General features: G+C 35.0%; 1 long non-coding RNA gene across 1 annotated transcript in view; it reads left to right on the top strand.

Annotated features, from left to right (window-relative positions):
• The first annotated feature begins 5085 nt into the window (after nucleotides 1–5085).
• The window catches only part of LOC141546785 (uncharacterized), a 57303-nt gene continuing 37550 nt past the window's right edge, over nucleotides 5086–24838 (top strand). Inside the window, exon 1 of the long non-coding RNA XR_012483419.1 lies at nucleotides 5086–6472. This is a non-coding gene — a long non-coding RNA (uncharacterized LOC141546785). The remainder of the gene's footprint in view (nucleotides 6473–24838) is intronic.

The following is a 24838-nucleotide window of genomic DNA, read 5'->3' as shown; positions in this document are numbered from 1 at the left end:
GAACACCACGGAATATTGTGGCTAAGCTGCAGAATTACCACACAAAGGAGAAAATCCTGCAAGCAGCTAGAAAAAAACAATTTAAATACCAAGGTGCCACAATAAGGGTCACCCAAGATCTGGCTGCCTCCACATTAAAAGATAGAAGGGCCTGGAACCTGATATTCCGTAAGGCAAAAGATCAAGGACTGCAACCAAGAATGAACTACCCAGCTAAGTTTAGCATCTTTTTCCATGGAAGAAGATGGTCATTCAATGAAACAGAGGAATTCTATATGTTTCTAAGAAAAAAAACCAGACTTAAACAAAAAATTTGATCTACATCCACAAGACTGAAGAGAAACAGAAAAAGGTACACAGAACCCTTGAGAACTGTAACTCTGTTGTGGGTATATAAAAAATACTCAAGGATAATTTGATTTTACTGATATAAAAGAAAAAAAGGGGGGTGTAGTAAAGGGAAGGAGGTCGGTTCAGAAAAAGGGGAAGGAGTGATAAAAAGAGGGAAACTACATCCCAGGAAGAGACATAGAAAATACACCATATCTGAGGGAACTTAGTGAGGGGGAGAATCATTGTGTGAATCTTACTCTCATCAGAAGAGGATCAAAGAGTAAATAATTAACATATTTGTTTTTCAGAGAATTTTCTCTCACCTCATTAAAAGGGGGGAGAGGAAAAGGGAAAAGGAAAAGGAGAATAAGTGAAGGGACTTGGAGGGAGGGGGGAGGGATCCTAAAAAAAAAAAAAAAAAAAAAAAAAGAGGGAGGGTTGCGCGTCACAAGGGGGGTCTGTAAATTAAATATCGGGGAGGGGGATCAGGGGGGTCAAGGGAAAAAAGCATAATCTGGGGATAATACGATGGCAGGAAATACAGAATTAGTAATTTTAACTGTAAATGTAAATGGGATGAACGATCCCATCAAACGGAGACGGATAGTAGATTGGATCAAAAAGCAGAACCCTACAATATGTTGCCTACAGGAAACACACTTAAAGCAGGGAGATACATACAGAGTAAAGGTAAAAGGTTGGAACAGAGCCTATTATGCTTCAGGTAAAGCCAAAAAAGCAGGGGTAGCTATCCTTATCTCAGATCAAGCAAAAGCAGAAGTAGATCTCGTTAAAAAAGATAAGGAAGGAAACTATATCCTGCTGAAAGGTAGCATAAATAATGAAGCCATATCAATACTAAACATATATGCACCAAGTGGTATAGCATCTAACTTTCTAAAGGAAAAGTTAAGAGAACTGCAAGAAGAAATAGACAGTAAAACTATAATAGTGGGAGATCTCAACCTTGCACTCTCAGATTTAGACAAATCAAACCACAAAACAAACAAGAAAGAAATTAAAAAAGTAAATAGAACATTAGAAAAACTAGGTATGATAGACCTTTGGAGAAAACTGAATGGCAATAGGAAGGAATATACTTTCTTCTCAGCAGTCCATGGATCCTATACAAAAATTGACCATATACTAGGACATAAAGATCTCAAAATTAAATGTAGGAAGGCAGAAATAATAAATGCCTTCTTCTCAGATCACAATGCAATAAAAGCTACATTCAGTAAAAAGTTAGGGGTAAATAGACCAAAAAGTAATTGGAAACTGAATAATCTCATCTTAAAGAATGACTGGGTGAAAGAGCAAATTATAGAAACAATTAACAATTTCACCCAAGATAATGATAATGATGAGACATCATATCAAAATCTTTGGGATGCAGCTAAAGCGGTACTAAGGGGAAATTTTATATCTTTAGAGGCTTATTTGAAGAAAATTGAGAAAGAGAAGATTAACGAATTGGGCTTACAACTTAAAAGGCTAGAAAAAGACCAAATTATAAACCCCCAACCAAAAATTAAACTCGAAATACAAAAATTAAAAGGAGAAATCAATAAAATTGAAAGTAAAAAAACCATTGAATTAATAAATAAAACCAAGAGTTGGTTTTATGAAAAAGCCAATAAAATAGATAAACCTTTGGTAAATTTGATCAAAAAAAAGAAAGAGGAAAATCAAATTGATAGTCTTACAAATGAAAAGGGGGATCTTTCCACCAATGAAGAGGAAATTAGAGAAATAATAAGGAGTTACTTTGCCCAACTTTATGCCAATAAATTTGATAACTTAAGTGAAATGGATGACTTCCTCCAAAAATATAGGCTCCCTAGATTAACAGAGGAGGAGATAAATTGCTTAAATAGTCCCATTTCAGAAAAAGAAATAGAACAAGCTATTAATCAACTCCCCAGGAAAAAATCCCCAGGGCCAGATGGATTCACATGTGAATTCTACCAAACATTTAAAGAACAATTAGCCCCAATGTTATATAAATTATTTGAAAAAATAGGGGATGAAGGAGTCCTACCAAATTCCTTTTATGACACAGACATGGTACTGATACCTAAACCTGGTAGATCGAAAACTGAGAAAGAAAATTATAGACCAATCTCCTTAATGAATATTGATGCTAAAATGTTAAATAAGATATTAGCAAAAAGACTTCAGAAAGTCATCTCCAAGATAATACACTATGATCAAGTAGGATTTATTCCAGGAATGCAGGGCTGGTTTAATATTAGGAAAACTATTAATATAATTGACCATATTAATAATCAAATTAATAAGAACCATATGATCATCTCAATAGATGCAGAAAAAGCATTTGACAAAATCCAACATCCATTCCTACTAAAAACTCTTGAGAGTATAGGAATAAATGGATTATTCCTTAGAATAATCAGGAGTATATATTTAAGACCGTCAGTAAGCATAATATGCAATAGAAATAAACTGCAACCTTTCCCAGTAAGATCAGGAGTGAAACAAGGTTGCCCACTATCACCATTACTATTCAATATAGTACTAGAAACGCTAGCCTCGGCAATAAGAGCCGAGAAAGAGATTCAAGGAATTAGAGTAGGAAATGAGGAAATTAAACTATCACTTTTTGCAGATGACATGATGGTATACTTAGAGAACCCCAAAGACTCTGCTAAAAAGCTACTAGAAATAATTCAAAATTTCAGCAAAGTGGCAGGATACAAAATAAATCCACATAAATCCTCAGCATTTTTATATATCACTAACAAAATGCAACAGCAAGAGATACAAAGAGAAATTCCATTCCAAATAAATGTTGAGAGTATAAAATATTTGGGAATCCATCTACCAAAGAAAAGTCAGGAATTATATGAGAAAAATTACAAAACACTTGCCACAAAAATAAAATCAGATTTAAATAATTGGAAAGACATTCAGTGCTCTTGGATAGGCCGAGCGAATATAATAAAGATGACAATACTCCCCAAACTAATCTATTTATTTAGTGCTATACCAATCAGACTCCCAAGAAACTATTTTAATGACCTAGAAAAAATAACAACAAAATTCATATGGAAGAATAAAAGGTCAAGAATTGCAAGGGAACTAATGAAAAAAAACTCAGAGGAAGGTGGTCTAAGTGTACCTGATCTAAAGCTATATTATATAGCAGCAGTCACCAAAACCATTTGGTATTGGCTAAGAAATAGGCCGGTAGATCAGTGGAACAGATTAGATACAAAGGACAAAAAAGGGTACATCTATAGCAATCTAATCTTTGACAAACCCAAAGATTCCAACATTAGGGATAAAAATTCATTATTCGGAAAAAACTGTTGGGAAAACTGGAAATTAGTATGGCAGAAATTAGATATGGATCCACACTTAACACCATATACCAAGATAAGATCAAAATGGGTCCATGATTTAGGCATAAAGAGGGAGATAATAAATAGATTAGAGGAACAGAGGATAATCTACCTCTCAGACTTGTGGAGGAGGAAGGAATTTATGACCAGAGGAGAACTAGAGATCATTATTGATCACAAAATAGAAGATTTTGATTACATCAAACTAAAAAGTTTCTGTACAAATAATACTAATGCAAACAAGATTAGAAGGGAAGTAACAAATTGGGAAAATATTTTTAAAAACAAAGGTTCTGATAAAGGTCTCATTTCCAAAATATATAGAGAATTGACCATAATTTATAAGAAACTGAACCATTCTCCAATTGATAAATGGTCAAGGGATATGAACAGACAATTCTCAGAGGAAGAAATTGAAACTATATCCACTCACATGAAAGAGTGTTCCAAATCACTACTGATCAGAGAAATGCAAATTAAGACCACTCTGAGATACCACTACACACCTGTCAGATTGGCTAAGATGACAGGAACAAATAATGACAAATGTTGGAGGGGATGTGGGGAAATTGGGACACTAATACATTGCTGGTGGAGTTGTGAAAGAATCCAGCCATTCTGGAGAGCAATCTGGAATTATGCCCAAAAAGTTATCAAACTGTGCATACCCTTTGACCCAGCAGCGCTACTACTGGGATTATATCCCAAAGAAATACTAAAGAGCGGAAAGAGACATATATGTGCCAAAATGTTTGTGGCAGCTCTTTTTGTTGTAGCTAGAAACTGGAAGATGAATGGATGTCCATCAGTTGGAGAATGGTTGGGTAAATTGTGGTATATGAAAGTTATGGAATATTATTGCTCGGTAAGAAATGACCAGCAGGAGGAATACAGAGAGGGTTGGAGAGACTTAAATCAACTGATGCTGAGTGAAATGAGCAGAACCAGAAGATCACTGTATACTTCAACAACAATACTGTATGAGGATGTATTCTGATGGAAGTGGAAATCTTCAACATAAAGAAGATCCAACTCACTTCCAGTTGATCAATGATGGACAGAGGTAGATACACCCAGAGAAGAAACACTGGGAGGGGAATGTAAATTGTTAGCACTACAATCTGTCTGCCCAGGTTGCATGTACCTTCGGATTCTAATGTTTATTGTGCAACAAGAAAATGATATTCACACACATGTATTGTACTTAGACTATATTGTAACACATGTAAAATGTATGGTATTGCCTGTCGTCGGGGGGAGGGAATAGAGGGAGGGGGGGTAATTTGGAAAAATGAATACAAGGGATAATATTATAAAATATATATATATATATATAAAATAAAAAATAAATAAATATAAAAAAAAATATATAGGTTGCCTAGATTAACAGAGGAGGAAGTAAATTCATTAAATAGTCCCATTTTAGAATAGAATAAGCTATTAATCAACTCCATAAAAAAATACCCAGTACCAGATGAATTTATATGTGAATTCTACCAAACATTTAAAGAAAATTAACTCCCATGCTATATAAACTATTTTTAAAAATAGGGAAAGAAGGAATCCTACCAAATTTCTTTTATGACACAGACATGATATTGATACCTAAACCAGGTAGGACGAAAACAGATAAAGAAAATTATAGACCAATCTCCCTAATGAATATGGATGCAAAAGTCTTAAATAAAATGTTAGCAAAAAGATTACAGAAAATTATTCCCAGGATAATACAGCATGACCAAGTAGGATTTATACCAGGAATGCAGGGCTTGTTCAATATTAAGAAAGCTATTAGCATAATTGATTATATCAATAACCAAATTAACAAAAAAAAATGATTATCTCAAATAGATGTAGAAAAAGCATTTGATAAAATCCACCACACATTCTTATTAAAAACACTAGAGAATATAGGAATAAATGGCCTTTTCCTTAAAATAGTTAGTAGCATCTATTTAAAACCATCAGTAAGCATCATATGTAATGGAGAAAGATTGCAAACATTCCCAATAAGATCAGAAGTGAAATACAATCACCATTACTATTCAATATTGTATTAGAAATGCTAGCTTTGGCAATAAGAGATGAAAAAGAGATTATACTTAGAGAACCCCAGAAATTCTACTATAAAGCTTTTAGAAATAATCCACAACTTAAGCAAAGTTTCAGGATACAAAATAAACCCACATAAATCATCAGCATTTTTATACATCACCAACAAAATCCAACAGCAAGAGATACAAAGAGAAATTCCACTTAAAATAACTGTCAATAGTATAAAATATTTACGAGTCTTTCTGTCATGCTAAAGATAGTAATGATATGAGCAAAACTACAAAACACAGTCCCCACAAATAAAGTCAGATCTAAACAATTGGAAAAATAATAAGTGCTCCTGTATAATGTTCTTCTCTAAAATATAATGTTCTCTGGGAGAAGGTTTCTTGGGCAGCTTCTGGAGGTAGCCTTAGTTTCAGTTCAGTAAAATAATCCCCCCAAATGCAGCCAGGGATTAAAAGTCCAAATTCTTTATTGACTCTTTCCAAATCTTATCTCCTTCATTTGGGGCTCCGCTAGTTTTCTGTAGGTCTTCTGAATCTTGGTTTCTGTGTTCTCCACAGGACAGCCTGACACCACTTCTCTGTCTCGCTTCATTCTGCCCAACTTGTGAATCTCTCAACTGAATCCTGGCTCTGAATCTCCCAAAGTGCATCCTGGTTGAGGCTCCTAGCTTATCTATGCTCTCTTAAGGGTTTGAATCTTGCAGAACTCTAGTAAGTACTAAGTACATAATCATTGTCTGTATCAATTCCACTGACTCAGCACCCTGTAAGAATTCTAATATTTACTTTCTTTTGATTTTAGAACATAGGTGATCATGATCTCCCTGACTTCTCAAGGAGGTGAGAACCCCAAAAAAGAAGGCAATCATGCCTTCTCTGACTGATAAAAAAAGGAGTGAAAACACCATAAAAAGAGAAGGTGATCACGCCCTCCCTGACTTCTCAGGAAGGGACATGAAAACACCAAAGGAAATGGGAAATTAAAAAACATTAATGGGTTCTGAAGGTGCTCACTTGAAACATGTATACATAAATCCATCAATATGGGAGGTATTACATATAATTACATAAATTACATAAGCATATAATAACATAACACAGGCTAGTGGTGATGTAACAAATAGTATGAATCAACATGAGGAATTATGTCCATAAGTCCTAGAAATAGTCATAAAGGAATCTATTGTCCATTAGTTCATGTTCCAGGAATCCAATAATTCCTGCAAGCTTTGAAGTCCTGCAATAGTTTTATCTTGTGTTACGGAATCCAGTGATTACTGCTGGTTTTCAACTTCTGCCACAGTCTTTATCAAATTTTTCATCTCAAGGAATCCAATGATTTCTGATGGTTTTCAAGTCCTGCAACAGTTTTATCTTGTGTTAGGGAATCCAATGATTTCTGCAGATATTTTTCTTAGGTCTTCTCCTTTGTTTCCAGATTTTTCTCTTTTTCTGTCTCTCTCCCGGTGCTCATTGCCACCCATCTGTTTCCTTCTCTGTAAAGTTCCTGTTGTCTCTAGAAACTGCAGATCACTCTCTGGGAGGAGATCTGCTGTATCAACTCAATCTCCCGGCCAGACTCTTTCCTAGAGTAGACTCACTCCTTGCTCAATAGTGTCTTCTGTTATCCTCCCAGATAATGGGTGTGTTAGAACGCAAGGGCTTGTGGAAAAATTACTTCTACCAATAAACTTGCTCCTTTTAAACATGTAAGCTCCTCCCCAGAAGTTCAAAGGGATAAAACTCCCCTTAAAAGCCAGAACCAAAAGATGTGGACTAGAGAATTGTTAAGTACTGACTTAGCACTTAGTAAGAACCTAACACTTCTCCATCTGTTTCCTTCTCCATCTGTAGGAATACAAGCAAACCCTTTCTCCCAAGCAATTAACCTATCTAATTCCCTTTTATTTACCACTTTCTAGATCTCTCCTCATCACCTGGCAATTTCACTAGATATTGCCCTGTTGGTTTAAAAAGTCTGTATCTCCCCAATTGTAATCCCTTTCTGCTATCTGATTGCTTTTCTGTTGGTTGATCATGCAATCCCTTTCTACTATGTGATTGCTTTTTGGCTGAGAGATTACATCAGAGACCTGAACTTGACTCTCTGGGTGTAAACTCAGCTGCCATCATGTCCCACCTTTCTTTTGTATGCTATCTTGGGGCTGGGCCCTGCCTCTCATTTCTCTGGGTCAATCTACATTCTGAGGCCCAGTGGAAGCCCTTGTGGCATTTTGGACATAGGGTTTTAGGTCTTCTCTCACCCTGCCTTTTCACTCTATCTCTTTGCCTGCACTGAGTCTTAGATGTCCTGTTTTTCCACACTAAAAAGATTGATGATTTTCTCTAGAAGTCCCTTGCCAAGAAGGACCCTGTTTTCCCAAGGTCATCATAGTCTGGGTATAATAAGCATTTGTGCCAACTGTGGCACAGCATCTTATGATCTCCTCTAAAGCAGCATCCTTGTGTAATCCCCATATAATTCTTCTGCAAACCTCATGAGCATTTTCCTTAGCTAGTTGTCTTATTATTCTTGTAGCTACATTTTCTCCAATGGTTCTTGTGACAGCTGTTTGCAAACGCCCCACAAAATCTGCAAAGGATTCATTGGGACCTTGCTCTATTTTTGTGATGGCTTTACCTCCATCTTTCTCTGGGAGAGAACCCCAAGCTTTTACTGCAGCCTTAGAAATTTGCTCATACACTGTTAGGGGATAATTAACTTGTGCTGAATTCTCTCCATACTGATCTTCACCTGCTGGTTGGTCAAAAGTGACTTGAACATTAACTCCTTTTTGCTTATTGCATCTGGCTTGAATCCTACATAGTTCATGATATTCTGAATGCCACAACAAGTTTTGTCCAGGTTCTAAACATGTCCTTGCTATGGATTTCCAATCACTGGGGATTAGGATTTCATAAGCCAAACTATCTAGTAACATCTTAACATAAGATGATGTAGCCTCATAAAGAGTGCAACTTTTTTTCAAATCCTTAATTTTTCCCAGATCAAAAGGAATATATCTTCTCCTTTTTTGACCTGAAAAGTCAAGCTCTTCAATCAAAAGGTATGCATTTATTTTTAAATCAGATATAACCTGTCCTTCAATTTTTGTCTTAAGCAGTGCCTTTTGTAATCTTATCATAGGCTGCTAAATAGGTGGTTCTGAATGTGTTACTACCTCTCCCCCTCCTCCTTCTTTCTCCACCCATGAAGGTTTATTGAGGAAGGTAGGTCAGAGGAAGGGAAATGCTCCTGTTGTAAAGTGCCACACTCAGAATTGTATTTAACTCCATTCATATCTGATTCTTCATCCTTTTCACCTAGTTTATTTGGCACCTCCCACTCCTGCTCTTTCTTCTTTTTCCTTATGCTATAACTTATATAATTTCCTAAAGCCAGTTATATTAAATTATATGTATTAAGTGTGTCTTTGGAAATTGAATCAGGTCCCTTTTCATTGTAGAATTGACATAATTGCTTTCCTACTAATTTCCATTCCTCTAAATCCAATTCTTTTTCCATATAGAAGCAAGGAGATATGTACTGTACAGTTTCTAAAATTTCAATGATCTGCTCCCAAATTATAATCAAACCTCGACTTTTCGTAAGTCTGACAATGCTCTCTAAACATTTTTTTTTAATTGGAAAAGAAGACTGTTTTCTAAACATCTGTCCCATTTCAGCTGAAATACTCTTTACACCGTTTCCTTGTGTATTTTTGTACTCACTCTAATTTCTGGATTGAGGAGACTTTTCCACTGAAATCAGGATCAGAAGCTTTCCCACTGAAGTTAGGATTGTGTCTGTCCCACGTTGGGATGCCAAAATGTAATGTTCTTTTCTAAAATATAGTGTTCTCTGGGAGAAAGTTTCTTGGGCAGCTTCTGGAGGCATCCTTAGTTCAATTCAGGGATTAAACGTCCAAATCCTTTACTGTCTCTTTCCAAATCTTGACTTGGGGCTTGGCTAGTTTTCTTGAGGCTTTACAGATCTTGATTTCAGTGTTCTCCACAGAACAGCCTGCCACCATTTCTCTGTTTTCCTTAGTTCTACCCAACTTGTGAATCTCCTCAACTGAATCCTGGCTCTGAATCTCCCAGAAGTGATTCCTGGTTGAGGCTCCTAACATACATACATACATACATACATACACACACACACACACACACACACACACACACACACACAAACACACACACACACACACACACACACATATATATATATATATATATATATACTCTCTTAAAGTTGTGAATCTTATAGAACTCTAGTAAGTACTAAATATATAATCATTGTCTCTATCAATGCCACTGACTTAGCACCTTATAAGAATTCTAACATCTCTGGATGGGTCGAGTGAATGTAATAAAGATGACAATATTCACTAAACTAATCTATTTATTTAATGCTATACCAAACAGACTCCTCAGAAACTATTTTACTGATCTAGAAAAAATAAAAACAAAATTCAGCTGGAAGAACAAAAGCACAAAATTTCAAGGGAGCTAATGAAAAAAACAAGTCAAATGAAGGTGGCCTAGCTGTAACTGGTCTAAAATTATATTATAAAGCATCACTTACCAAAACCATTTGATATTGGCTAAGAAATAGATTAGTTGATCAGTGGAATAGGTTAGGTTCACAAAACAAAATAGTCACTAACTATAGCAATCTAGTGTTTGACAAACACAAAGATCCCAACTTTTGGCATAAGAATTCATTATTTGACAAAAATTGCTGTCAAAATTGCAAATTAGTATAGTAGAAACTAGGCATTGGCCCATACTTAACATCATACACCAAGATAAGATCAAAATGGGTTCAAGATCTAGGCTTAAAGCATGAGATTATAAAAAAAAATTAGAGGAATGTAGGATTGTTTACCTCTCAGGCTAGTTGAGGAGAAAGGTGTTTATGACCAAGGAACAACTAGAGACCATTATTGATCACAAAATAGCAAATTTCTATTATATTAATCTATAAAGCTTTTGTACAAATAAAACTAATGTGGACAGGATTAGAAGGGAAGCAATAAACCAGGAACACATTTTTACAGTTAAAGGTCCTGATAAAGACCTTATCTCCAAAATATATATAGAATTGTCATTAATTTATAAGAAATCAAGCCATTCTCCAATTGATAAATGGTCAAAGGATATGAACACACAATTTTCAGATGAAGAAATTAAAACTATTTCTAGTCATATGAAAAGGTGTGCCAAATCATTGTTGATCAGAGAAATGCAAATTAAGACAACTCTGAGATACCACTACACACCTGTCAGATTGGCTTAAGATGAGAGGTAAAGAAAATGCTGAGTGTTGGAGGGGATGTGGGAAAACTGGGACACTGATGCATTGTTGGGGGAGTTGTGAATGGATTAAACCATTCTGTAGAGCGATTTGAAATTATACTCAAAAAGTTATCAAACTGTGCATATCCTTTGATCCAGTAGTGTTACTACTGGGCTTATATCCCAAAGAGATATTAAAGAAGGAAAAGGGTCCCATATGTGCAAAAATATTTGTGACAGTCTTTTTTGTAGTGGATAGAAACTGAAAATTGAATGGATGCCCACCATTTGGAAAATGGTTGAATAAATTGTGGTATATAAATGTTATGGAATATTATTGTTCTATAAGAAATGGCCAGCAATATAAACACAGAAAGACTTGGTGAGACATACATGAACTGATGTTAAGTGAAATGAGCAGAATCAGGAGATCATTATACATTTCAACAACAATACTACATGATGATGAGTTCTGATGGATGTGGCTCTCTTCAACAATGAGAGCATCCAAATTAGTTCTAATTGATCTGTAATGAACAGAACCAGCTACACCTAGAGAAAGAACACTGGGAAATGCATATGGACCACAACATAATATTTCCACACTTTCTGTTAATGTTTGCTTGCATTTTTGTTTTTTTTTTCTTCTCAGGTTATTTTTACCTTCTTTCTAAATCCTTTTTTTTTTCCCTATGCAACAAGATAACTATATAAATATGTATACATATGTTGTATTTAACATATATTTTAACATAGTAAACATGTATGGAACTACCTGCTATCTAGGGGAGGGGGTTGAGGGAAAGAGGGGAAAAGTTGGAGCAGAAGGTTTTGCAAGGGTCAGTGTTGAAAAAGTACCCATGCATATGTTTTGTATTTAAAAAACTATAATAAAAATAAATTAAAAACAAAACCTTGCCACTCCAAAAACAACAACAACAACAAACAAACAAACAAAAAAACAAAAACAAAAAAACCACACACCTAAAAAAAATGCTTCATTTATATTTACTGCAATATGTATCATTTGCGCATCAATGCTTTTCTTTTCAGGGTCTAAGTTAAGTTAGCATATATGGAAAGAATACAAGATATTTCAAGAGTTAAAATTAAAAGTGAGTGTAGAAAGTGTTACTGAAATACCAAATAAAGTTTAAAAACATAAATAACTTACCTTGCAATTTCTTTTTAAACTTTAGTCCTCATTTCAAGTTCTTCCATCATATTTATCTAATATGAACATTCATAAGTAATTAAAACTCTTTAGACCAAATGACTATACAATAAATGTTAGTTTTATTATTAATGATATAAATATATGTTATTTGTAGAGTGAATAAATATTTAATATTTTGCACATATATGCACACAATTACTAAACAGAAATTTCTAATCAACACTTTTAAAATATTTTTCTTAGTTTCTTTTATAAATCTGACAGCAAAAACTAAATTTCCAATAGTTAGTTCCAAGGAACAGAAAAGGAGAAAAAATAAGCATTTAAATAGCATTTATTATATGCCAACCACTGTAAAAAGCACTTTATATTTTCTTATTTGACCTTTATAACAATCTTTCAAGGTTAGTGTAACAATAAATCCATTTTACACATAAAACCCGGTCAAACCAAAATTAGGTGAAATTCAGGGGTCACACAGCTAGGCAATGCCTGAAGTGCTATTTAACTCAGGACCAGTATTCTATCTAATGCATCAACTGACTAAAGGCAGATAATTTCATTAATTTTTTTTAATATTATATCATCATTTACTAATTTTTTTGGTAGGGAGAGATATCTATCAAATGCAACTGATAGATTACTTTTCTCAGAGCCAAAGAGATTGTAAACATAATTGCATATAGTTTCAAAAAAGCAACATCAGTTACTTCATCATGATAAATTAAGAGTGAACTTCAAAAGAAGAAAGTGCTTGGAGGACCAACCTAAGGCTAACAGTAATGCATATGAAAGCTGGAATATGAATACATTATTCATGAGCACATATATGTGTAAATACATACAAATACACTCATGTATATGTGTGTGTGTGTGTGAGAGAGCACTTGAGTTTGTATATGTGTGTTTGTGTGTGTATCTGTAAATAATCTCTTTTCTTTGACTGGAGCTTCCCTAGTTTTATCATTCTTTCTGTCCCTTCCCAAAACCCCATTTTCTTTTTTTTTTTTTTTTTTTTTTTTTTTAATTTTTTTTATTATATATATATATATATATATATATTTTAAAATATTATCCCTTGTATTCATTTTTCCAAATTACCCCCCCTCCCTTATTCCCTCCCCCCGACGACAGGCAATACCATACACTTTACATGTGTTACAATATAGTCTAAGTACAATACATGTGTGTGAATATCATTTTCTTGTTGCACAATAAACATTAGAATCCGAAGGTACATGCAACCTGGGCAGACAGATATTAGTGCTAACAATTTACATTCCCCTCCCAGTGTTTCTTCTCTGGGTGTATCTACCTCTGTCCATCATTGATCAACTGGAAGTGAGTTGGATCTTCTTTATGTTGAAGATTTCCACTTCCATCAGAATACATCCTCATACAGTATCGTTGTTAAAGTATACAGCGATCTTCTGGTTCTGCTCATTTCACTCAGCATCAGTTGATTTAAGTCTCTCCAACCCTCTCTGTATTCCTCCTGCTGGTCATTTCTTACCGAGCAATAATATTCCATAACCTTCATATACCACAATTTACCCAACCATTCTCCAACTGATGGACATCCATTCATCTTCCAGTTTCTAGCTACAACAAAAAGAGCTGCCACAAACATTTTGGCACATATATGTCTCTTTCCGCTCTTTAGTATTTCTTTGGGATATAATCCCAGTAGTAGCGCTGCTAGGTCAAAGGGTATGCACAGTTTGATAACTTTTTGGGCATAATTCCAGATTGCTCTCCAGAATGGCTGGATTCTTTCACAACTCCACCAGCAATGTATTAGTGTCCCAGTTTCCCCACATCCCCTCCAACATTTGTCATTATTTGTTCCTGTCATCTTAGCCAATCTGACAGGTGTGTAGTGGTATCTCAGAGTGGTCTTAATTTGCATTTCTCTGATCAGTAGTGATTTGGAACACTCTTTCATGTGAGTGGATATAGTTTCAATTTCTTCCTCTGAGAATTGTCTGTTCATATCCTTTGACCATTTATCAATTGGAGAATGGTTCGGTTTCTTATAAATTAGGGTCAGTTCTCTATATATTTTGGAAATGAGACCTTTGTCAGAACCTTTGCTTTTAAAAATATTTTCCCAATTTGTTACTTCCCTTCTAATCTTGTTTGCATTAGTATTATTTGTACAGAAACTTTTTAGTTTGATGTAATGAAAATCTTCTATTTTGTGATCAATAATGATCTCTAGTTCTCCTCTGGTCATAAATTCCTTCCTCCTCCACAAGTCTGAGAGGTAGATTATCCTCTGTTCCTCTAATCTATTTATTATCTCCCTCTTTATGCCTAAATCATGGACCCATTTTGATCTTATCTTGGTATATGGTGTTAAGTGTGGATCCATATCTAATTTCTGCCATACTAATTTCCAGTTTTCCCAACAGTTTTTTCCGAATAATGAATTTTTATCCCTAATGTTGGAATCTTTGGGTTTGTCAAAGATTAGATTGCTATAGATGTACCCTTTTTTGTCCTTTGTATCTAATCTGTTCCACTGATCTACCGGTCTATTTCTTAGCCAATACCAAATGGTTTTGGTGACTGCTGCTATATAATATAGCTTTAGATCAGGTACACTTAGACCACCTTCCTCTGAGTTTTTTTTCATTAGTTCCCTTGCAATTCTTGACCTTTTATTCTTCCATATGAATTTTGTTGTTATTTTTTCTAGGTCATTAAAATAGTTTCTTGGGAGTCTGATTGGTATAGCACTAAATAAATAGATTAGTTTGGGGAGTATTGTCATCTTTATTATATTCGCTCGGCCTATCCAAGAGCACTGAATGTCTTTCCAATTATTTAAATCTGATTTTATTTTTGTGGCAAGTGTTTTGTAATTTTTCTCATATAATTCCTGACTTTTCTTTGGTAGATGGATTCCCAAATATTTTATACTCTCAACATTTGTTTGGAATGGAATTTCTCTTTGTATCTCTTGCTGTTGCATTTTGTTAGTGATATATAAAAATGCCGAGGATTTATGTGGATTTATTTTGTATCCTGCCACTTTGCTGAAATTTTGAATTATTTCTAGTAGCTTTTTAGCAGAGTCTTTGGGGTTCTCTAAGTATACCATCATGTCATCTGCAAAAAGTGATAGTTTAATTTCCTCATTTCCTACTCTAATTCCTTGAATCTCTTTCTCGGCTCTTATTGCCGAGGCTAGCGTTTCTAGTACTATATTGAATAGTAATGGTGATAGTGGGCAACCTTGTTTCACTCCTGATCTTACTGGGAAAGGTTGCAGTTTATTTCTATTGCATATTATGCTTACTGACGGTCTTAAATATATACTCCTGATTATTCTAAGGAATAATCCATTTATTCCTATACTCTCAAGAGTTTTTAGTAGGAATGGATGTTGGATTTTGTCAAATGCTTTTTCTGCATCTATTGAGATGATCATATGGTTCTTATTAATTTGATTATTAATATGGTCAATTATATTAATAGTTTTCCTAATATTAAACCAGCCCTGCATTCCTGGAATAAATCCTACTTGATCATAGTGTATTATCTTGGAGATGATTTTCTGAAGTCTTTTTGCTAATATCTTATTTAAGATTTTAGCATCAATATTCATTAAGGAGATTGGTCTATAATTTTCTTTCTCAGTTTTCGATCTACCAGGTTTAGGTATCAGTACCATGTCTGTGTCATAAAAGGAATTTGGTAGGACTCCTTCATCCCCTATTTTTTCAAATAATTTATATAACATTGGGGCTAATTGTTCTTTAAATGTTTGGTAGAATTCACATGTGAATCCATCTGGCCCTGGGGATTTTTTCCTGGGGAGTTGATTAATAGCTTGTTCTATTTCTTTTTCTGAAATGGGACTATTTAAGCAATTTATCTCCTCCTCTGTTAATCTAGGGAGCCTATATTTTTGGAGGAAGTCATCCATTTCACTTAAGTTATCAAATTTATTGGCATAAAGTTGGGCAAAGTAACTCCTTATTATTTCTCTAATTTCCTCTTCATTGGTGGAAAGATCCCCCTTTTCATTTGTAAGACTATCAATTTGATTTTCCTCTTTCTTTTTTTTGATCAAATTTACCAAAGGTTTATCTATTTTATTGGCTTTTTCATAAAACCAACTCTTGGTTTTATTTATTAATTCAATAGTTTTTTTACTTTCAATTTTATTGATTTCTCCTTTTAATTTTTGTATTTCGAGTTTAATTTTTGGTTGGGGGTTTATAATTTGGTCTTTTTCTAGCCTTTTAAGTTGTAAGCCCAATTCGTTAATCTTCTCTTTCTCAATTTTCTTCAAATAAGCTTCTAAAGATATAAAATTTCCCCTTATTACCGCTTTAGCTGCATCCCAAAGATTTTGATATGATGTCTCATCATTATCATTATCTTGGGTGAAATTGTTAATTGTTTCTATAATTTGCTCTTTCACCCAGTCATTCTTTAAGATGAGATTATTCAGTTTCCAATTACTTTTTGGTCTATTTACCCCTAACTTTTTACTGAATGTAGCTTTTATTGCATTGTGATCTGAGAAGAAGGCATTTATTATTTCTGCCTTCCTACATTTAATTTTGAGATCTTTATGTCCTAGTATATGGTCAATTTTTGTATAGGATCCATGAACTGCTGAGAAGAAAGTATATTCCTTCCTATTGCCATTCAGTTTTCTCCAAAGGTCTATCATACCTAGTTTTTCTAATGTTCTATTTACTTTTTTAATTTCTTTCTTGTTTGTTTTGTGGTTTGATTTGTCTAAATCTGAGAGTGCAAGGTTGAGATCTCCCACTATTATAGTTTTACTGTCTATTTCTTCTTGCAGTTCTCTTAACTTTTCCTTTAGAAAGTTAGATGCTATACCACTTGGTGCATATATGTTTAGTATTGATATGGCTTCATTATTTATGCTACCTTTCAGCAGGATATAGTTTCCTTCCTTATCTTTTTTAACGAGATCTACTTCTGCTTTTGCTTGATCTGAGATAAGGATAGCTACCCCTGCTTTTTTGGCTTTACCTGAAGCATAATAGGCTCTGTTCCAACCTTTTACCTTTACTCTGTATGTATCTCCCTGCTTTAAGTGTGTTTCCTGTAGGCAACATATTGTAGGGTTCTGCTTTTTGATCCAATCTACTATCCGTCTCCGTTTGATGGGATCGTTCATCCCATTTACATTTACAGTTAAAATTACTAATTCTGTATTTCCTGCCATCGTATTATCCCCAGATTATGCTTTTTTCCCTTGACCCCCCTGATCCCCCTCCCTGATATTTAATTTACAGACCCCCCTTGTGACGCGCAACCCTCCCTCTTTTTTTTTTTTTTTTTTTTTTTAGGATCCCTCCCCCCTCCCTCCAAGTCCCTTCACTTATTCCCCTTTTCCTTTTCCCTTTTCCTCTCCCCCCTTTTAATGAGGTGAGAGAAAATTCTCTGAAAAACAAATATGTTAATTATTTACTCTTTGAGCCTCTTCTGATGAGAGTAAGATTCACACAATGATTCTCCCCCTCACTAAGTTCCCTCAGATATGGTGTATTTTCTATGTCTCTTCCTGGGATGTAGTTTCCCTCTTTTTATCACTCCTTCCCCTTTTTCTGAACCGACCTCCTTCCCTTTACTACACCCCCCTTTTTTTCTTTTATATCAGTAAAATCAAATTATCCTTGAGTATTTTTTATATACCCACAACAGAGTTACAGTTCTCAAGGGTTCTGTGTACCTTTTTCTGTTTCTCTTCAGTCTTGTGGATGTAGATCAAATTTTTTGTTTAAGTCTGGTTTTTTTTCTTAGAAACATATAGAATTCCTCTGTTTCATTGAATGACCATCTTCTTCCATGGAAAAAGATGCTAAACTTAGCTGGGTAGTTCATTCTTGGTTGCAGTCCTTGATCTTTTGCCTTACGGAATATCAGGTTCCAGGCCCTTCTATCTTTTAATGTGGAGGCAGCCAGATCTTGGGTGACCCTTATTGTGGCACCTTGGTATTTAAATTGTTTTTTTCTAGCTGCTTGTAGGATTTTCTCCTTTGTGTGGTAATTCTGCAGCTTAGCCACAATATTCCATGGTGTTCTTTTTTAAGGGTCTATTTCAGAAGGAGTTCGATGAATTCTTTCCACATCTACTTTCCCTTCTGTTTCTATTATCTCTGGACAGTTCTCTTTGATAATTTCCTGTAAAATAGAATCTAGGCTCTTTTTTTGGTCATAGTTTTCTGGAAGTCCAATAATCCGCAGATTATCTCTCCTAGATCTATTTTCCAGGTCTATAGATTTTCCCAGTAAGTATTTGACGTTGTTCTCCAGCTTCTCATTTTTTTTGTTTTGTTTGACTGATTCTTGGGTTCTCTGTGAATCATTCATTTCTATTTGTTCCATCCTGACTTTTAAGGAGTTATTTTCTTCTTTCACAGTTTTTAGTTCTTTTTGTAAATGCCCAATTTCGTTTTTAAATGAATTATTTTGCTCTATTGAATTTTTTTCCATTTCCCTAATTTTTTTTTTTTGAGAATTATTTTCTTTTTCCAATTCAGAAATTCTATTTTCTTGAGACTTTTTTATCTTTTCCAATTCAGAAATCCTACTTTCCTGTGTTTTTTTAACCTTTTCTAATTCACTAATTTTGTTTCCCTGCATCTCCTGTGAATTCTTTATTTTTTCCAACTCCAATTTCAGGACGTTGTTATTCTCTATCATAACTTCCCTTTCCTTGCCCCATTTTTCTTCGATCTCCCTCAATTTCTTAAGAGCTTCTTCTAGGAGAGAGTTATGTGATGGGGGGCAGGAATCGTTCCCCTTTAGGTTGTTATCTTCTGAATCTTTGCTGTTAACTTCCTCGGGGTTGGACACCCGCTCTTTCTCTGTATAGAAGGAATCTATAGTTTTTCTAGCTTTTTTGCTCATACTTAAAAAATGTTTTGGGGTCTGTCCCTGGGGTAGGAAATTATTTACTTCTTTACCAGCTTCCTCCCAGACCGGATGGATGCAGCGGCCCCTGCGCCTGAGCTAAGAGAGAGCTCTGGGAGAGAGTTCCCCACCCCCTCCCTGGAAGTGCCCCAGAGGTGATTAGCACTGCTGTGCTTTGAGGGCGTAGAATAGTGAAGACAGCAAGAAGCTCAGCCTATGTGTCCGGGTGGGGAGTGGATGTCTGCAGCAGGTGACGTGAGAAGCCCCTGCGCTCAAACTGGAAGTGTCTGCCAGAAACCGCGGTCCCTAGTTCAAAGGTTCCGCTTCTCTGGGACTTCCTGGAGCTGAGTTCCACTCCCTCCAGCTAAGCTAGGCCATGTGTGTTGCCTTGGGCCGTATCCACCCACTTGTCAGTCTCTTAACTATTCTCAGGAGGTAGCTGAGGCCACACCCCCTGGTGCCTAGATCTGTGCCTGAGTCACCCCCAGGGTGGGGGGGGGGGGGAAAATCTAATCTGAGTTTTAAAATATTTTGGCTTTCTCTTCTGAACTGCTAAATAATTAGCAGAGAAGAGCTAACAGCCTGTGCCAGATTCCTTTACCTCAGTGGCTTCTCTGGTCCCAGAGCCCCTCCCAGCGCAATGGGCGCAGTGTGCCCCTACCCCACCGTCTGTGCTGGTCTTTCTTATTCCTCCCCTGAGAACTGACCTTTCCTGTTGAAACTCCAGATTCTCTTCAGCTGGTAAGTCGTGCTTCCAGTCCTTGTGGTATCTATCAGTCCTGAGCTAATTTTGAGACTTAATTTATCTAATTGGTTGTGAGGGAGTGAGGACGTTCACTGAGTAGTGTGTTTCTTCTCCGCCATCTTGGCTCCGCCCCCCAAAACCCCATTTTCTTCCTGGTCAGCATTAGTATCAGCAAATCAAAGTTCTTAATAGTAATAGATTATCATAGCAATGTTGATATTAACCAACATTACATATCTTAATGGTGAACCAAAAATAAAGACTTGAATAAAGCTTGAAATTTATAACAATTTTAAAGTATTTGTTTAATACCAATTATTTTGCTAGTTCTTGATCATATCTAAATATATCACTCCCATACCCAGTGAGTCCTTGCAATAATTAAGGAAATAAAAACATTTTCAATCAAAGCAATATATATCAGGTTAGCAGTGTATGAAATATGCCAATATAGACCCACTTTCTGTAAAAAAGAAGGAACATATATTTCCTTAATTCTACAAAAAAATTAATGATAACATAGCAAATGACTTTCTGCCAATGAACTATTTTGCAAATTTTAAATTAGTCTCTTCACCTCTATTTCTGTATATTAAATAGCATTCAATACACATAAATTCTTGATAGTAAGTGGCACTTTTAATATGCTGACACACCCCCAATCCAAATTTCAATCTCCTTCTCATACTGGGTTATTCTATATCTAACAATGACATGCTTTTAAGAAGTTAGAAAGATTGGATCTATGTAGGGAAATAAAGTGTAATAAATTAAACTGAAAAGACAGGAAGGAAAAAAAGTATTAATGGCTTTAAAAATACAAAATATGATTTTATATTTCATGATGGAAGTATGAACTAGCCCCTGGAGTGTCCTAAGGGTGTTGAAGGTACGGGAAATAGTGGCATGACATCTCCTTCCACGTAGCTTTATATGGCATGTCTCAAAGCTCTTAATTCTTTCTCCTGGCTGTTCTTCCTAGACTTCTCCTACTCTCTGACTGATAATAAATAATAGTTATAAAAATAATAGCTAATATAGAAATGTTTCAAATGATTATGTATAAGTTATATCAGATTGCTTGCTATCTTGGGGAGGAAGAGGTGAGGGAGGCAGAAAAATATGGAAACTGGTGAAAACTATCTTTATATGTAATTGGAAAAATGAAATATTGAAAAACAAAATAGCTACTATTTATATAGTACTTATTATGTGCCAGGAACTTACCAAATATCATCTCATTGGATCCTTAGGAGGTAGGCACTGTTATTATTTCCATTTTATAGTTAAGGAAGCTAAGGCAAATTAAAGGACTTGCTCAGAGCTGCACAATTAGTATCTTAGGCCACATTTGAATGTGATTTTCCATGACAGGATCACTCTAGCCATGGTGGGACTAAAACAAAATCCAACTGAAAACAATCCAGGAGTCCAGAGTTTGAATCCTGGATTGGGGAGGGGGGAGGGGCTTAAATACCAAAGCTAAGCAGGGTCTCAAACCTTTTCAAAGGAATCAAGGAGTCAGAGAGACAACTTTCCTGGATCATGTAGCTCCATTATAGGCCCTCACAGGTGCAGTCTCATAGAACCCAGGGTGAAACCTTCTCTTGCTGGACAGACTCACCACAAAGATTTCCATGGCTGTACCCAGAGCTGCAAGGTGTCCACCACTTGGAGGCCATGATGGTTGAAAACTACCTTATCCCATAAATGAAAAAAATCAAGATGGCTGGTGGCAGCCAATCCCAAGAATCTCATGGCTCTTATTTATCATCTTAGAGAAAAATGAAAGCCTTAGGAAGGGGGTGAGGGACCAGCCTTTCTGCACAGGAGTCCAGTGATTTAGTGGTAGGTTTAACCCTGATTGGCCCAAAATGTTCTTTCATCATGGGAAGGAGAGGCATGTGCTGAGGGAAGTACTGAGACTGGAGTGTCTTTTTGCAACTTCATCTCTTCTCTGTGTGTATGTGTATGTGTTTGTGTATATATATATATATATATATATATATATATATATATATATATATATATATATATATATATATATATATATATATATATATATATATATATATATATATATATATATATATATATATATATATATATATATATATATATATATATATATATATATATATATATATATATATATATATATATATATATATACACATGGATTTTATATACAAATACACATTCACATATACATATGTATATTTACTAATTAATATTTATTTTTGCTTGTTGGGGGAGGGGAAATTAATGACCTGCCAAGCCAGGATAGCCCTCCAAACTCTAGTGACTTACATAGTGCTTAAAGATAACTTGAGTTTGCAATCAGAAGACATATTGCAAACTAGATTGATCTGATAGGATCTGTAATCAGTAATTTTTCTAGGGCTTCAGTTTCTTTATTTAAAAAATTAAGGGGTTTTATACAACTAGTGTATTTAATGAAAGAAATAAAACATTTAGCATTAAAAATATCAAGGCATTTATAATGAAATAGTTATTGAAATATAAAAAAAAAATACAGGTATCTTGATCTCCAAGTTACTGCCTGGTTTTAAAAAATTATAACCTCTAAAATCCCTATAAACTTTTGTTACATGTTCACTTCTAAAATCCCTACAAACTTTTGTTACATGTTCCCTTTATTTTGCTATCATTAACTCTTGCTCTTGATTGAACAATTAGAAAAGAACAAAACAAATATATGTAATACGGAAAAACAAATGCTTAAACTAGTATTGGACAAATATACATATTTCATTCTTCATGTAAAGCTTATCACCCATCAAGGTAGAAGATTGTAGGAACTAAGTGTACATGACAACAGAGTATGTTCACTTTTTTTGTTTTTTGCTTGCATGTTGTTTGCTCTCTTTTTTTCCCTTTTTGATCTGATTTTTCTTGTGAAGCATGATAATTGTGGAAATATGAATAGAAGAATTGTTCATGTTTAACAGATTGGATTACTTGCCATCTAAGGGAGCAGTTGGGGGAAAAAAGAGGGAAAATTTAGAACACAAGATATTGCAAGGGTAAATGTTGAAAATTATGCATATGTTTTGAAAACAAAAAGGTTTTAATCAAGAAAAAATCTGTAAAATGAGCTTAATGTAAAAATACATATATAATTATATCAAATTTGAAGTCAATATTTTGAAGTTAAATTAATTGCTGAAATAAAATGTTTTTCTTATTCAAACAAAACAAAACAAAACACACAAAACAACCAACCACAACCACAACCACAACAACAACAACAACAACAACAACAACAACAAAAAACCCTGCCACAAGGGCACCTAGGTGGTGCAGTGAATAGAGCACCAGCCCTGAGTCAGGAAGACCTGAGTTCAAATGTGATCTCAGACACTTACTACTTCCTAGCTGTGTGACCCTGGTGAAGTCACTTAACTCCAATCGCCTTAGCAAAAAGAAAAAGGAAAAAAAAAAGCTTGCCACCTATCACCTTTCTGGCAGGGATGCATAGCATGGCCTTTATTAGAAACTTGCCTCAATGTTTCCCTCCCCAATAACTCTCATTAACTATTTTCCCTTGTTTATTCTATTTTATCCCTCCTTTCACCTTTGAAAAGTGTTTTCTTTTGATTACCCCCTCCTCTAGTCTTCTCTTTTATTCCTCTCCTCCTCTTCTCTTCCCTTTCGCTCCTACTTTCCTATATAGCAATAGATTTTTATACCCATTTGAGTATACATGCCTACCACTCCCTCTCCTTTTCTCCCAATATATTCTTCTCACCCCTTAATGTTATTAATTTTGGATATCATTGTTTCATATTTAACTAACAACTGTGCTCTCTGTTTAGATACACTCTGCCCTAATAATGAGAAAGCTTTTATGACTTACAAGTATCTTCCTATGTAGAAATGTAAAAAGTTCAACTTCATTTAAACCTTAAGATTTCCTTTTTCTGTTTATTTTTTCAAGGTTTTTTAAGAGTCTAGTATTTCAAAGTCATATTTTTATTCAACTCTGGTCTTTTCATCAAGTATGAATTGAATATACATTTTCCCCCTGATCATTATACTTAGTTTTGCTGGATATGTGATCCTTGATTGTAATCCTAGCCACTTGGCTCTCCTGAATATTATATTTCAAACTCTCTGATCCTTTAGTCCAGAAGCTGCTATCCTATTATCCTGACTGTGGCGTCCTCATATTTAATTTGGTTCTTCTGGCATCTTGCAATATTTTCTTCTTGACTTGGGAACTCTGGAATTTGTTATATTTGTGGGGGTTTTCATGTTAATATTTCTTTCAGGGCATGATTGGTTGTAACGTTCTGATCCTCTCTCAGTTGATTTTAAGTTCTGATAGTCTCTCAGTTGTGATCCTTCTTTGGGAGGAGGTTTCTTTTCTGTATAATCTTTTCCTCTATGAGCAGGTTTCTTGGGAGGCTTCTGGAGCCTCCAGCCAGCCTCTTCTTCTTCCTGAATCCTGGCTCTGAATCTCCTCCAGCTCTTGTCCTTCCCCAGTTCAGGGGAAGTCCAGACTGCTTGTCCAGGCCCAATGTTGCCTCTTTTATACTCCCAGAGACTGGGTGTGGGATAATGCAAGGGTTTCTGGGAAGAAGTACTCCAACCAATGAGCTTGCTCCTCTTATAATCTGAGCCAGAGAACTGTCAAGTCAACCTGAGTTCTCACCTTGTAATTGTCCAGACAACCTGAATTCTCACCTTGTCATTGTCCAGACAACCTGAGTTATCACCTAGTAATCCTAACAATTGGTGAATTCTTTTCATCTCTATTTTACCCTCTGGTTCTAGAATATCATGGTAGTTTTTGTCCTGACAGTTTCTTGAAAGATGATAACTAAGTAGTTTTTATTTTTTTTTTATGACTTTGAGGTAGTCCAGTAATATTTAAATTATTTCTCTTGGATCTATATTTTAAGTTAATTGTGTTTCCAATGAG

This window comes from Sminthopsis crassicaudata, chromosome 6 (assembly GCF_048593235.1).
Source record: "Sminthopsis crassicaudata isolate SCR6 chromosome 6, ASM4859323v1, whole genome shotgun sequence".
NCBI classification, from domain to species: Eukaryota; Metazoa; Chordata; class Mammalia; order Dasyuromorphia; family Dasyuridae; genus Sminthopsis; species Sminthopsis crassicaudata.
The sequence above is the reverse complement of the archived record's forward strand: the minus strand, read 5'-3'. Positions and strand labels throughout refer to the sequence as shown.